General features: G+C 39.8%; 1 protein-coding gene and 1 pseudogene across 3 annotated transcripts in view; both read right to left on the bottom strand.

Moving 5' to 3' along the window:
* Positions 1-3,486, bottom strand: part of LOC129117324 (pre-mRNA-processing factor 6 pseudogene) — a 29,573-nt pseudogene extending 26,087 nt beyond the window's left edge.
* Positions 1-15,903, bottom strand: part of CDK14 (cyclin dependent kinase 14) — a 448,028-nt gene that overhangs the window by 411,138 nt on the left and 20,987 nt on the right. The gene's annotated exons all lie outside the window — the stretch shown is intronic.

The raw sequence follows: 15,903 nt of genomic DNA, 5'->3' as shown, positions 1-15,903 counted from the left end.
TCTTCTGGTTTCACACACCATATACAATGGTCTTCAAATGTTTGCTGAACACAATTCTCCTGTATTAAACACAGACACAGAGGTGGATTTTCCTTCAGCCTCTTGCTGGTGCTAAGCACAGAAGGAACAGCTTTACAAATGAAACTGACAACTTCAAGACAATTTGTAAAACAGAAGCTAATATTCTTTTTGGACAACAGAGTTAACAGAAGCATTGACTTTTAAGCAGCTTTTAATTTTAATCTACTTTAAAGTTAAGCAATGACAGTCTCATTTCGTAGTAGGAGCCTTCAATATAGGAAATTGTCCTGTCTGCAGAGAGGTGGCAGAGCTCAACACTGTGTGGGCATGGCTACATTGTTATTTTATACCACCCACATCATCACCAGAGGGCTTGGTTTCAAAGGGGAAAGAAAAGCTGAAGACAGCCCTAGAAGTGCCCCCTTTGGCCTCCTCCTCTCCAGCAGAGAGGTGGTCAGGCTCTGCCCTGCGGGCTCCATCCTCAGCAAACGATGCCATGCCCCACCCATTCCTCTGGGATGTGCTGAGAAGAGGCTCTGCTGTGGGAAGCCCCACGTGGAACCAGGAGCTGGAGGTGAGCCTGAGCCCAGCTGGGTGCAGGCAGAGCCAGAAAGGCAGCCATACCCACGGCTGCTGTGTGGAATCATCCCCAGCATCCAAAGTGGTGGCATGGTGAGATGTGGACAGCCTCATTTTTGGGGATTTGCCTGTCATTGCTTTCTATTGTCTTGGGCTCAGGGACAGGGAGACTCAGCCACAGGAAGTGGCCATAATCCTGTCTTTGTCCGGGCTGCTACATGGAACTAAAGTGAGGTGGTGAACACCTTCTGTGTGGAAAGCACCTTCTCTTTTGCATATTTTTTGTTTTAATATTGCTGCTGCCACCATGCATTTCTTATTCCATATCTTTGTGCTTCCAGAAAATTGTTATCTCAACCCATATTCTCTACCTTTGTCCCTCTCTTATCAGAAGGGGCTCCTGAGTTATTTGGAGGGACTGAGTTATTTGGAGTTTAATTTCCAGCAAGAGTTACACTACCACCAAAAAAAAAAAACAAAAAGAAAACCAAAAAAAAAAACCAAAAAAAAAAAATCAAAGAGAACTCATTTGCTTGCCTATATTTGCTTGCCCATATTTTAATGTAATATCCTCCAATCTGAAGTCACTTAACTTCTCCCACAATAGACTGCACTAACATTCTATTGCACTAAAGAAGCCTAGTACAAGTCAAAGTTGATCCATTGAAAGAACTGTTTCAGTTTGTTTTGAATCAGATTAGGAATAGATTAAGAAACAGGCTTTTAAATTTTCTTCTGACTACTCTATTTTTATTATCTAGCTGTCTTTGTGAATTTTAATGTATTAAAACACCTAATGTAACAGAGCATGAATGTGGGTTGTGAGAATCAAATTTAATGCAAAGAAGCCCTTTCAAAAAGGGAATACTCAACATTAAAATTTCCAGTATAAAAAAACAAAGTGAGCTTGGCTAAAACTGCAAAAATGCAAAAATTAGGATATAGAATCATCTAATCATAGAATAATTTAGTTGGAAAAGAACTTTAGGACAATCCATTCCAGCTGTTAACCTAAGACAGCCAAGGCCACCACTAAACCATGTCCCCAAGCATTACATCTACACTTTTAAGTCTTTTAATTGTCTTTTTTTTTTTTACATTTACTCTTTTTGCATCTTTTAGTACCTCCAGGGATGGTGATTCAACCACTTCCTTGGGCAACCTGTTCCAATGCTTGACAACCCTTTTATCTGAAGAAATTTTCCTAATAAGCAGTCTAAACCTCCCTTGCTGCAACTTGAGGTCATTTCCTCTCATCCTGGCCACTTGTTACCAGGGGTAAGAGGAATCCCCACACCTGGCCACAACCTTTTTCAGGCAGCAGTACAGAGCAATGACACCTTCTCTGAGCCTCCTTTTCTCCAGGCTAAACACCCTCACAGCCCCCTCAGCTGCTGCTCACCCATCTTGCGCTCCAGACCCTCTCCCAGCTTAGTTGCCCTTCTCTAAACATCATTTCAACATACCACAATTGATCCCAGAATTTGAGACGCAGCCTCACCAGTGCCAAGTACAGGGGCACAGTCACTGCCCTGCTCCTGCTGCCTGCACTATGGCTGACACAGGCCAGGATGCCACTGGCCTTCTTGGCCACCTGAGCACACCCTGGCTCATGCCCAGCCATCTGCTGACCAGCACCCCAAGGTCCTTTTCTACCAGGTAGCTTTCTAGCCACTCATTCCCAAGCCTGTAGCACTACAGGGGGTTGTTGTGACTCGTGAAACACGTGGTACTTCACCTTTATATTTATAACTTCATAACACTGGCCTTGGTCCATTAATCCAGCCTGTCCAGATCCCTCTGCAGAGCCTTCCTATACTGCAACAGATCAAAACTTCCACACAGCTTGGTGTCATCTGCTCACTTACTGATCCCTGGTCCAGATCATCATTAAAGATATCAAACAGTTCTAGCCCCAGTACTGAGCCTTGGGGTACCCCACTAGTGACCAGGCCCCAAGTGGAGGGAGCAGCATTCACCACCACCCTCTGGGCCCAGACATACAGACAGGTTTTTAATCTACCAAAGAGTATGCTGTCCAAGACATAATCATCAGTTTCTCTAGGATAATGCTTTGGGAAACAATGTCATAACTCCAGAGATCCTCATGCCTAGGAAGTTGACCAGTCCAAATCCACATATATTGGGTCTGGCTGAGATGGAGCCCATTAAGCCCAGAGCAGCCCTGACAGTGCTGTGCTTTGTATCAGTAGCTAGAGAGGTGTTGATGAACACTCTTTGTGCTTTGTATCAGTAGCTAGAGAGGTGTTGATGAACACTCTTTGTGCTTTGTATCAGTAGCTAGAGAGGTGTTGATGAACACTCTTTGTATCAGTAGCTAGAGAGGTGTTGATGAACACTCTTTGGCTACTGCAGAGCAGTGCTCTGCCTCTCAAACTTCTCAGCCCCTCCACCTGTCAGCTGGAGCTGGGCAAGATTTTGGGACAGGGCAGAACCAGGACAGCTGACCCCAACTGACCAAAGGGATATTCCATACCATGTGGCGTCTGCTCAGCAATAAAACCTAAAAAAGGTAGAGAAAGAGAGGGGTGAGGGCAGCATTTGTCATTAGAATGTTTGTCATCCAGAGCAACTGCCAGGAGCACTGAAGCCCTGGTTCCTGGGAAGTATCTGGACATCACCTGCTGATGGGAAGCAGAGAGTAAGTCTTCTGTTGTCCTCTGCTTCCATGCATGTGACCTTTACCCTGTTAAACTGCCTTTGTCTTGATCTTGACATGTTTTCCATCTTATTTTCTCTCTCCTCCATCCTGCTGAAGATGGGTGTGATAGAGTGGGTGGTGGGCAACTGGAGTCCAGCCAATGTCAGCTCACCACACTGTACAATGTTGATGTCCTTCTCAGAGAAACTTTGCTGAAGCACCATGACTAATCAAAATTCTGGCCATCAAATGCCATATGACTAATCCTGCCAAAACCAGCTTAATACAACACGTTGTCAAATGCTTTAACTCATGCTGCACCTCATTCTTCAAGTCATCTTTTTTTTTTTCCTGGGGAGATTTGCACAATCAAGAACCAAATGCACCAAAAAAAAAATACTCCACAGAAGAAAAACGGCTCTTTTGCCTACAAATTACATGACAACACTTTAAATCCAAAGAGGATATAAGCAAGAAAGAACTACTCCAGAGACTACAACTATTTGATATGGCAGAAAAAAAAGCATTTCTTTTCAACAAGAGATTTCTATGGATAATTCCTCTGTTGTTAAAGGCAGTTCCCACCATATAAAATACCCCAGTGCATGTCAGAGCTTCAAACATCAAAAGGCTGTACTTAAGTAATTAAATCACTGGATGTTGTACACAAGAATTTTCCAGCTAAGGTTTAATTCATTTTGAACTCACACCCAATCAAATACATGCATGATACCTATTTTCAGGGTTCTACTCTGACAATAAGAAAAATAATGTTATAAAAAATTTTAATCTCCTGCAAAATCAATCTTACCACACTAGAGTAATGCATCAAATGACAAATCACTGACTCCTGGCAATAACTGGTATACAACAAATACCATCCCAGTTCATTTGAATAGACTTTATTTACAACAAATAGAGACAACTTAATATCTGTTTTCATACTAAAGCTCTTTAAATATACTGATTCATTAAACTGGGGGCTTGATACATTTTAAAAAGTTTTTCACTCTTCCCAGAAAAGTAAGTGCCAGAAAAATTTTAAAGGTATTTATACAGTAAAAAAGCCTCTGTAGTAAACCAGAAAGATAAAACATTCTTGCCCACACAAGTTAAAAAATATAAAGTTATGGAAGTTAGAAGCAACAGCTCAAAGCCTTATTTCCAGAGCTGGAAATCTTAAACTAGCTGGACTAAAAAATTTCCTCAAAGCATATGCCACACTCAACAACCACTAGATATAGTGGTATTGCTCAGCTTCAGCCTTATCTATCTGGACTAAAAAAAAAAAAAAAAAAAAAACAAAAACACAGAGGTTAGCAAGTTGAAGAGGTTTTGGGTTTACCTCTTTGCAGCTTTAAATGCATGCTTGTAGTTAATACATTTCAAGCTCTGTAAGGTCCTTACCCAAATGCGGAACCAAATTCATTCAAATAGTTTGGCACCTGAGATATCCAAACCAGTCCTAAGGTCCTCAGTCTAAGAGACTTCCCACAAGACTTAGGGGCCAACTTCAAAGAAGCTGCCAGCATCAAGAGAAGTTGTGTCAAAAACCTCCAAGTGCTGCTGTTGGGATTGGTTCCTAACCCTGGAGCAGTGACCCAAACTCTCAGTCCCCAGGCCTGACCTGCTTCACACTTTGGTGTGAGCTTTGTGCCCTGCAGTGTGGGCAGTCTTGGCCTGTGATGGCACGCCTATTTTCAAGTCTGACTTCAAAACTAGTATTAGAGGGCATAAAATTATACAAAATTAAGCTTATTATTTCCAAAAATTGCCCTTATGTCAAAAACTTTCTAGGCATCTTCACCCCTTTTTTATTCTTTTACTAATGATGAGGTAGTTTCCTGTACTTACAAACAGAAAGCAAATTAAAACGCCCTCATTTTCCTACTGACTTCCACTACCTTTTATTTGCATTCTCACATACCTCTTACCCCAATTTAAAAACAAAAAAAATTTCATTAAGATAACCCAAAATGCAATGCTTTTTTATGTATCAGGCACTGCTTATTAAATATAATAAAAAGAGTAATGTTTTCAAAACAGATTCACACATTTGCACCTTAGAAGTGGTGTAGCCTGCTCCCCAAAATTATAGCATTCATTTGCACCGAACACTGGGAGTTATACAATTCTGTAACTGGGACTTAAACCAGGAGAACCCAATATCTACACTAATGTCTGCTAGCATGTTCTTTGAAAAGTTTCCTGTGTCAGTGGTGGTGGCCTAGGTATTTACAGGTATTGTATGTCTATACCATAATAAGCTCTGCTATATGTAGATAAATCTGTTTGTTCATTTATTCTCATCTAAATAGTCAAAAGATACATATGAAAGATTTACACATCAATTTTAAGTGCACTTTGAACTTCCCCACCATTTTAGGATTGACTCTGCAATAGCAAATATTGTACACTGAGCCGCTGTTGTGCAGAGATGGTCTAAAGTAATTGAATCATTTTGTCAAAAAATATACAGAATTTAAGAGTCAGCTTAAAGATACCTAAGTATTGAAACAGGCAGGTAACGTTAGTTTCTTTGACTCCTCTTCCCCAATCATCACATAAGAACACCTGTAATGAAATTTTACCAATTCCTTCAAGCTAACACTACATCAAAGTATTTTAATAAGTATAAAATAATGAGAAATTCAAATAAATACTGCCAAATCAAACACCATATTTTTAATTAATTCTCTGAATAGATGAGAGCTGGCACCAAAAAGAAGCTCAAAGTTTTATATAAAAGCCATTTTTTTCCTCATTTCTGTGAAGACCTAAAAATCTCAACTGGCTTCTTTGAGTTCCCACCCCAGCTGCAGAAGAGGCACTCACCACTCCGCTCCCAGCAGCGGGAAACAGACACTTGGTCACCCAAAGGACCATCTTGTATCCTAAGTGCCAGTGCAAACAAACCAAACAAATCTAACTAAACACACAGCAGACAAGCACAGAGATTGCAGAAGTGGAAGATCATTTCTAGCACCACTGCACCATCACCCCAGGTTATAATGCAGTAATCAGCAAAAAATAACAGCTTTTGTAATCACAGTTTTGTGCATCCCAGTGCCATTTTTTGCTTTCAATATTAGACTGAGAGGAGGGACCTCAGCCAACTTTTTTTTATATCATCTGGATCTTAATGAAGTTTATGTCCCTGCTTGCTGTTAAATTACACAGATTAGTAACACATGAGTAAAATAAATACAATCCTTCACATCATTACATTTCAAATTACCACATCTGAGAGGGAAAGCACAAACAACATGCACTTGGCATGTATGGAACATTTGCTGCCCAGGTTTGAAGGCAGGACTTCTGTTCAAAATCCTCTACCTCTTCAGCCAAAGAAATAATTTATTCAGCTGGCTGCCATTACAGGCTTCTCAATGGGAGAAAGTACCTTCTAACACTGTAGGAATACAGTGGCAAAGAAATACAAGAACAAAGAATTATCTGGACTTACAGTTCATCAAATGCTTCTGAACCTGTGGCCCCAGCCAACCCTGCACACAGGCACAGAAACCAAGGATGCAAAGGTATGGACATACACAGACTGCAACCCTGCACATTTCCACCCTGACATTTAGACTCTGCCAACCAGGTATCTTAAAGGATTTTATATATTGCAGCTCCAACCACAAGTTTATCAAATGCCCATGAATGTGACTGATCTGTGCAGTTATGGGAGAAAGGATTTTTCACTTCCCCTCATCTGGAGTGCATCCCGTTCATCTCAGCACTGCTTAGGTCAGGCACCAGTTTGCAGCTGTGTACATTTATAATGTGCTCCTATCAGGTGCTTAATATATATCCAAATCCTACTGCTAACATCATTTTAGTAGTTAATCAATCAAGCCTAAGTGTTCCCAAGTTCAAAACCAGCAGCTGCTGTGGGTTGACACAGATCCAGCAATGAGCAGTGTGTTCAGGATTCCATACCCGATTCACCTCCACATCTAAGGATGCTCATGGTGCTCTGCAGCAAGGGTCTCAGCACCATTTTTCTCCACCAATTAATTAGCTCATCAACTGAAGACAGCTCAGGGGGCATGGGATTGAAAATCTACCATCAACATAAACTACTTTTCCTAGCAATTACTGGTGGAGACAATAAATGGCCTTGCCAAAACACAGTGTGTATCCCAATGCTACTTGAATACATCACCCTCCAAATAGGAATGAGAAGCAGATCATCTGATTAGCTTGATCTAGGTGGGGGAACACTGTATGCAATCCCACAACCTACAACCCATACCACAGTCTTGAACAGCCATCAAATATTGGGATTTTTTGAAAGAGAGCCTTTCTGATTCTACTTCCCTCAGTAACATAGTATCAATATTTCTTTAGTCTTTAAATAAGGCACTGGTTTGATACATTATGTGCTTGAAAGACACGCAACATCACAATCACAAAAACACCTTTTTCAAAGAAACTTTTCATAAAGCAATACCAGCTCCATTTTGCTCAATCCTTGCAAGCAATTCAGAGGCAATTGCTTTGGACAGCAGAGCAGCAACCTCTGGCATGACTCCCACCAGCTGCCTCCATTCACATGTAAACCACAAAGGTTGGAGGATATTTTTCCTCACAGACTTGTCCATGAATGGTATGACATGATTCAGAAAGGAAAAACCCAAAGAGACATGCTATTAAAAGCCTCTCCACACATTCCCAACTAATAACTCAGTTTCCAAGTCTTTCCTTGTGTTCCCCATCATTTCCCTCTCCTGATTCTCTTAGTCTGGTAACACTGCCAGGCTAGACACTTTTTTTTTTATTCCTCTTACTCTCCTTTCTGTCTTTTGTGCTGGAAAAGAGGCTTTGTCCTATTTGTTTTCCAACATGCTGAGCACAGCCATAGGAGAATCTGCTTATTGCCTCAAAGTATTGCTCACTAATGGGTGAAATAAATGACAGTGTCTTGCTCCTTCTCTTTCCCACACTTTATTCCTTAGCAATGCAAAACAGAGTCTTTACATCAAAAAAAAAAAAAACAAAACCATTTCTTCTTTTTAGAGGGGTCTCAGTAATGTTACAAAACTGAAGGAAGTGACAGTAAATATCTTAGATTTTCTCTGGCATCCTTCTACCACAGAGTTTAATAGTACATTCTGCAGAACTACTTTGGCAAAAGTTTTACTTTCTGAGCATGCTGATTTCACTTCAGATGGCTGACATTCCCCAGAAGAGCAAGGGAAGAAAGAAAAAGAAATATCTTGGGACTTCCCACTTCCTCTCAGCAGGACCCTGTCCCAAACCTCCTGCCCTCAAAAATATGTAACCACTATATTCTGTGTACTTTCCAGTGATACAAAAGTGCTCCAATCTGCCTTCTCAGTTTAAAAAAAAAAAGTATATTTGTGCTTAAAGGGGAAGAAGGAGCAAGAGCAAGATCAAATTTTTCAAAAAACATCTTAAGTATCACTTTTAAAATCACTATTTTATAATTATTTAATTCCTCATCACTACTTGCTTTTGACATACAAATGCTATTGATGAAAGTCAAACAGAAAATTATATCCCTCTGCATTAAGGACTTTAAGCTAAAAAGACTTCAGAAAGCCAAATTAACTATCTTCCCTCATCAGACCTACCAGAAACAAGCTCTCAGGGTCACAGCTAGTAGGAAATTACACTGTGAAGTGGCATTTTCTTACTCTCTTTTGCTTGAATCTCATGCCCCAAAATATAACGAAGGCAATTTCAATTTATATTGACAAAATTACCTGGTAAGAAAACACAGACAGCATTGATGATCAAACTGCTGATAGAATTTATAGTATATGTTCATATACTGATTTACCCACAATAAGTTATTGAACTACTTCCTCATTCATTTTGAGAACTAATGATCTTTTCCAGGTATTTGACTATGAAGATGTTGTTCTCTAATACTGGACACAGAAACTGCCTGGAAGCCACCAACACCTGTGCCCCTCTCCACTTTTGTTTTGATCTTGAAAGGGATCAGATTTTCCTGCCCTGTTAGAAAATTCCACATGGGTTCAGATTTAATTTCTGAGGGGCAAGACATCTTTTTTCCCCTCAGTATCTTTGTTCACCCCAGCATTAATTCATTCAGATACCTTCTCACACCTGTATTATTGATACACTACTGAACAAAGATGCCAATTAACCTGCAGAAACAACCCTGCTACAATGGCTAACTTTAAAACATAGATTTCTGATTATGCATGCATGTTTTGAAATTTGTTTAAATTCCCTTCTGGGCAGAGGTTCTTCAAATACAGTCAACATTTATTTCTCATTAATTAATGGGAGCTATTTTTTACTTCACTATTATTTGAATAGTAAATGTTGAAATGCATATGAAATGAGTTGCCTTACGAAGACACAGAAATGTCTGCTTTTCTTTCTAGTACACTGAACAGAAATTTATTCTTGTCAACTGCAGCTTCCAAATGAGACAAGTCACAACATAAAAAAAAAACTGGAGTAAATCACCATAGTAGATGGAGTGCTGACATTGTTATGCCACATTCAGAGCTTCATGTTAAAAGCCCAATTCCTAGACCAAATGGCATTTTTGAAATACTTAATTGTTGTCATTGTATTGCAAAGGTTTCATATTGTTGTGTCCTTAGTGCAAGAATTTCATACCTCCTTGATGTTTCTCGTAGGCAGCTCCTCCAAGCACTGACTCTTCCTTCTCACAGCAGCCAACTGACTCCAGTTCCCCTCAACCACCCAATCCACTCTTTTAGAACACTCTTCTTATTGGCTATAGCTGTGGCCTGCTAAAGTCAGGCCTGCTCCTAATCTTTAATAATTAACCCAGCTGCAACTCTTTAGGGGATAAGATTACTTTCTATATTTTCTTCTATTATTTTTCTACTTACAGAACCTTTCCTAACTTCCTAGGCTTTTCCCACTTTTTACCTTGAGGATGATAAAATTCTGATTCACTTCATCTGAAAGCCTTATTTTCAAGAAACAGGTAATATTTCAGTAGACTACATCAGATAGGTTCCATTTGAATTACTTCATCTTCTTGTATTTCAGTTAATTGTCTGAGGAGGAGGCAGTCCATCTTTCCAAATGACTCTCCAAGTTTCTGTTTGCCACTATAATCATCTAGCTGACCCCTCTAATGCAGCTTGTAGATTCTGATCCTTCACTGGTGTCTGAAGCCATCTGTGGCCTTTCCCATTCTCTCTCCAGCATTGCCACTGACAAAAGATGGAGTGTACCCACTTCCAATTGTCTTTTTCTTCCTTTCCTTTCCTTTCCTTTCCTTTCCTTTCCTTTCCTTTCCTTTCCTTTCCTTTCCTTTCCTTTCCTTTCCTCTCTAGCAGATGTTTCTGAACAATATACTCTCATTTCCCCTTTATGGCATTCCCCACATCAATGGCTGTGTGCCTGTTCTTTAGGCAGTCTCTGTTGAATGGAAGTTATTCAGCACATCAGAATCTGCTGGGAAAACAGGCAAATATGAGAGTAAGACATGAGATGCCTTTATCCCAGAAGGCATGAATGGATCAACTGTTTCTTTTTTGATTTGTAAACAGCTACAGAGGTCCTGGACAATGTGTCTTTGCTAGACAAATGAAAGGAAACAAGGATGCTGTTCCTGATGGTTCAGTGTCCTGAGACCTTTCCTCCAGACTGTCCTCTCCCAGCAAGGAAATCCCACAAAGATGTAGAGTAAAATACCACATACCATTCATGTTAACAAAACCAGACAAACAAAGATAAGATCCAGCAAACTTCCAAGTCACATCATGAAACACAATCCAGAGGTGTGATCAGGATATAAAAAAATCATGCATACATCTGTCATGACATCAGTGTACTCCTTTCCTTTTAAGTTTAATATAAAATGTGTTAAGAAACAGCAGTGATTATCAGAGGTTTTCTGGAGCTCCAGCCCCCAGAGCACTGCAAAGTCAAGGTTAATGCCCTTCCAAAGCATTTGAGTGCTGCTGTTTGTAGCAACCTGACCTGAGCAACAAGGTAAGGTGTGCTGCCCCTGCTGCCTGGAGCTGGTGTTCCTCACAGCAGCCCAGCTGATGTTTGTATTTATGAGCAAAGCAGAACAGGTAACACAGCAGGTTCCTGCTGGTGCTGCTTGCACAGACTCCAGACCTCCTCTGCCTCTCACACTGCCCCTGTGATGCAGGCTGAGGGTGGGCATGGACACAGCTGGGACAGATGACCCCAAGTGACCAAAGGGATATTCTGTGACACATAACATGATGAAAAGCCATAAAAACTGGGGGTTTGAACTTTCCAAGGTGGCTGCTGTTCAGAGACTGGTTGGGATCACTCTACATGTGGCAGGTGCTGAGTGGCTGCCTTTACATCACTTGTGGGTTTTGTTCACTTACTAAAAATCTTTATCTCAACTCACAAGGTTTTCTTGATTTTACTCTTCCAATTCTTATCCCACTGCAAGGAGCAAGAGGAGGGTGGGACGGAGGGGCTGGGAGGTGCTTAGTTGCTGTCTGGGTTAAACCCACCACATAAGGTCTTGACTAAAAAGCTCTAATGTGGAATATTTGTGAAATGTGAAGTTATCATGCTGCGTAAAATATATGTCTGTTACAGACTTAAACACTCATCACTTGCTGAAATGAAATAGCAGAAGTATGATATTCTCAAACTCTATGAAAACAAAGCATTTAATACAACACCAAGCTCACAATGGGCATACTCAAGAATAAAGTGGGCATATTTAAATGGGCATACTTAAGAATAAAAAGAGATTCTGTATTGTAAAGTACTTTCAGAATCCCCATCTTGCAGGGTTCAGAACCCTGGATTACCAAGAAACATCTCTGTGAATGGAAGCTGTTGTGCAGAGCACCTTTAGGAAGTGCTGCAGGTGCTTTAAATACAGTTTAGTACTTCAAACAACCAGGGACAAAACAGAGCAAGTCTCTTCCCAAAAATAGTGTAACTACTGCTTCTGCTCCAGTGTTATGCAAATATGGGCTACAGCTGTAAGTTATAACTTTTCTGTGGAAAGAGGCTGCATGTCAACAGAAGTGTACATCCTATTCTTTTTTTTTCACCTTTATTTTTGGAAGGAAAAAAAGTCATTGTAAAGGAGACACTATTGGCTAGTATTTTGGACTTCTGTATTTCCATAAATTCAGAGCAAAACTACAACTCTCCAGCCTCCCTTGTTTTTTAGGTATTTTCTAAAATATTATTTTCTAAAATATTCAAATGGGAGACCAGACAAAACAACCTACTGAGGTTTCTTCTAACTGAAGTACTTTCTTTCAGATGAACTTTTCATACGCCACTTTTCCACACAGAGGTGTTCTACTGCATCAGACCCCAAACAATGGAAGCACAAATTGCACTACCACTACAAAAACTCTACAGAGTGAAAATAAAATGAAAAAAAAAGCTAATTTGACACAAGCAGTACTCTGAAGCATAAGCACCAACACATAACAAAAGAGGAAATGAAACTGATTCCACAAAAATAGACATACAAAGCAGAAAAATGAAGCTGGCATATACAATAACCTGTGGTATATTACTATGACAGCTACAAGCAAGATAACTGAACTCTTGTACACAAAAGATTTTGAAATACAGATGATGATAAGCACAACTTTAAAAACTATGTCAAAAGTTATACATAATCTTTATTAAATATAAAGCATTATCATGTATCAAGTCAAGAAATAGAAAAATACAGAAAATTAGGCTGGTCAAAAATTTTCCACTTTTTTGCAGAAGCAGAATGGTTTCTGGAAAGATGCCATTAAGAAAAGATTTTTCAGAGCCAAAACTGGACCTAGCTGTCGAATCATCTCTGTAAAAGGGAATATTATCTGGTGATCACAAAATGCAGCTAGGCTGTGTGATACACATGCTGAAACACTGTTAGCTTGTCTAGAGTGGGCTGGATCTTCTTTTAGAGGAGAGTTGGCCTCTCATCCTGTTACAGACAAAAAAGGGATCTGAAATCTCAGTACTTTGAAGAATAAATAAGATGTTTATTTCCCAGCTCAAAATTAAGGCATACTACACCTCTGCAGTAAAGGAGCCTTTACTCACAACTCTTCCCTGACGTTAAATGAAAGAACACATGCACGTATGCACAATAAAAATGCCCACAGAGATATACAAACTTGCAGGAAACAGACTACAAACAAATTAAAGCAACAAGTCCCTGTGGTCCCATCTGGAAACACTGCACAGGAAATCCAGGTGGTAAGGTGAAACTATTCTGACTAGGAATGCAAATAGAAGCTAAATAGAAAACAGTTTAGTTGTAAGCTATTTTCAAATATTTAAGAATTCGAGAAGGCAGAAAGGAGACAACTTCACAATAAAACACTTGCTTTTCATTAGCATTTTTGTGGAGTTTGTAAAATCTCTAGAGAATGTGTTGCCTGAATATGAAGTCACATTTTGAATACTGTGTAAGTAATAAGACATCCTCCCCTCCCTAGAAAACACCCAGATCCTTCACTATACTCCAGTTTTCCTTCACTGTTCTTCTCTTTCCTCTCTCCAGGCTATTCTATGATGGATTTGTCAGCAGCTCCAGCTCTTTTGTAAGAGACAACTCATTTCTGCAAAAAGAATCTTCTTCTCTTTTATTTATGCTAGGCATTTGAGTAAGATAAATCAAAAACTGTAAAAGATGAACCAATACAAAGCCAAAACTACTGGAGTTTTGCCAGCAAAAGTAGCATTGTTTCACAAAATTACCCCTAAGAAACATTACCACTGTGATTTTTATGTGCCCCTAGCTCCAAAGACAAAAATGCCAATATTGGATGAAGCCGCTCGGGCAGTGTGCTCTCTCTGTCTCTCAATAGATAAGCTGTGTGGTTTCTGTGGAGGGAGAGCACATACCCTTCCAGTGAGAGTCACCTCCAGATGTTTTCCATTTGTCCCCTCCTCCAACATGTGCTCTGCTGTCCCCAGACACGCTTCACTATTCCACATCTTGGGGAAAAACTCACCCCCACCCCAAGCCCTGCCAAGGCTTTCACCAGTCCTGAAGCCCCTTTCCTGCAGCAAGGCAGAGACAGCAACATGAGGCAATGAGGTCAGTTCAGTGGAGCTCTCCACAGAAAACTTCCCTCTGCCTGCTTAATTCCTTTTTTATTCAACTTGTCCACATCACACATAGTTTTGTGTATCTGTCATAATTCTCCTTGGTGGTCTTTTCCAGGCTTAACAATCCTACTCTATTTGCTTTCTCCTTACAACACAGCTGTCCCATAACTGCCCTGCTTGGGTTGTCCAGTTCCAGCAAAGCCTTTCCAAGAAGGATTCCAGAGGGCACCTTGATAGATTGCAGAAGAGAGAGCAAAGAAAACAGTGACACCTCATGTAAAGGCATGCAAAGGAAGAAACATCCTTGACTCCCTCTGCTATCACCTCCCCAAGTCCATCAAAGTGTCAATTTAAAATCAGAGAGAGAGCAGGGCAGCATGTCTACCATCTCTAAACCTGAGAACACACTAGCAACATACCTTCTAGCTTCCTCTCCCAAATCCCTCTGGTTAGCAAGAGGGAAATAATTTATATCAAGTAAAGGTGGTAACATTTATACTCGATATAACAAATAAAGAGAGCATTCAACGAGCAAGTAAAGACCCAACCTGCTTGACATGGATATCCATAGTTTGAATATATTGTGCTAGAGACAGAAATTAATTTATTCTACAATTGCATTCATATTTGGATACAACTGCTTTGTATAGCCTTAGAATAAATAGCAAATTTCCCCTTATACTTGCAAGCAGATTTGTGTTTATTACCTTAAAAGATTGAAAGTCATTATGGGTATTTCTAATATCCTTTGCTGCTTCTTGAACACACACTTCCTTAAAACCAGCCAATTTTTAAAAGTTATGCACAGTCAAAGATAAATGCAGCCTAAGTTAGAAAACTCATTTTCTTAGAAGAAGCCTAAAGAAGAATTCATCTGTTCATATTAGCATAACATAAAAGGACTTAGTAGTGGGGGAGAAAAATAATAGGGGGGAGATATACCAATGCATGCATCAAAGCTTCACTTTAATAATATAAAAGAAATAGGTATCAGGCTGATAAAGAAAACTTAAGTATGGAAGAATTTTGATTTTCTCTCCCAAGTTTTTTGTAACACACTTTTTTCTTCCAAAAGAACTAAACTAAACCTGTAAGACCAGTTTATATACCTGTTGTGGCTGCAAGGGACAAAAAATTTATGGCATGATTTGTAGATTGTCATGTTAATCACTTCTGCACTTCTTTTCTGCAATCAGTCAAGGCTGCTAACATTTACCTGAGCAATAACCATTGTTTTCAACAAGAAAAATTACTACCTCATGCCCATTTTTCTTATTAAGTATCATTTTACAAATTAAGGCTTTGATTCTACAAGTATGCACATTTTTGACAAGTTTATGGGTTTCCCTGCAAGCCAGTAACGCTCTCAGCACACAAAGCACAGAGCACTTCATGCTTTGCAAAAGCTTTACTAAAAATTTAGGAATCAGTAACTAATAATATGAATCCAACTGAGACATGCATGGTAACCTGCTTATTAAAAGGTACTTAAAATGCTGACCCCATCTAGGTTACCAGAACAGTAGGTTTTTGAAATGTGGTTTTGTGATCAAATTCAAGAGATTTATCAGTCTGTCTGGAGA

The sequence above is a fragment of the Agelaius phoeniceus genome, chromosome 1 (genome assembly GCF_051311805.1).
Source record: "Agelaius phoeniceus isolate bAgePho1 chromosome 1, bAgePho1.hap1, whole genome shotgun sequence".
NCBI classification, from domain to species: domain Eukaryota; kingdom Metazoa; phylum Chordata; class Aves; order Passeriformes; family Icteridae; genus Agelaius; species Agelaius phoeniceus.
Note: the sequence above shows the minus strand (reverse complement) of the source record. Positions and strands in the feature narration are given on the sequence as shown.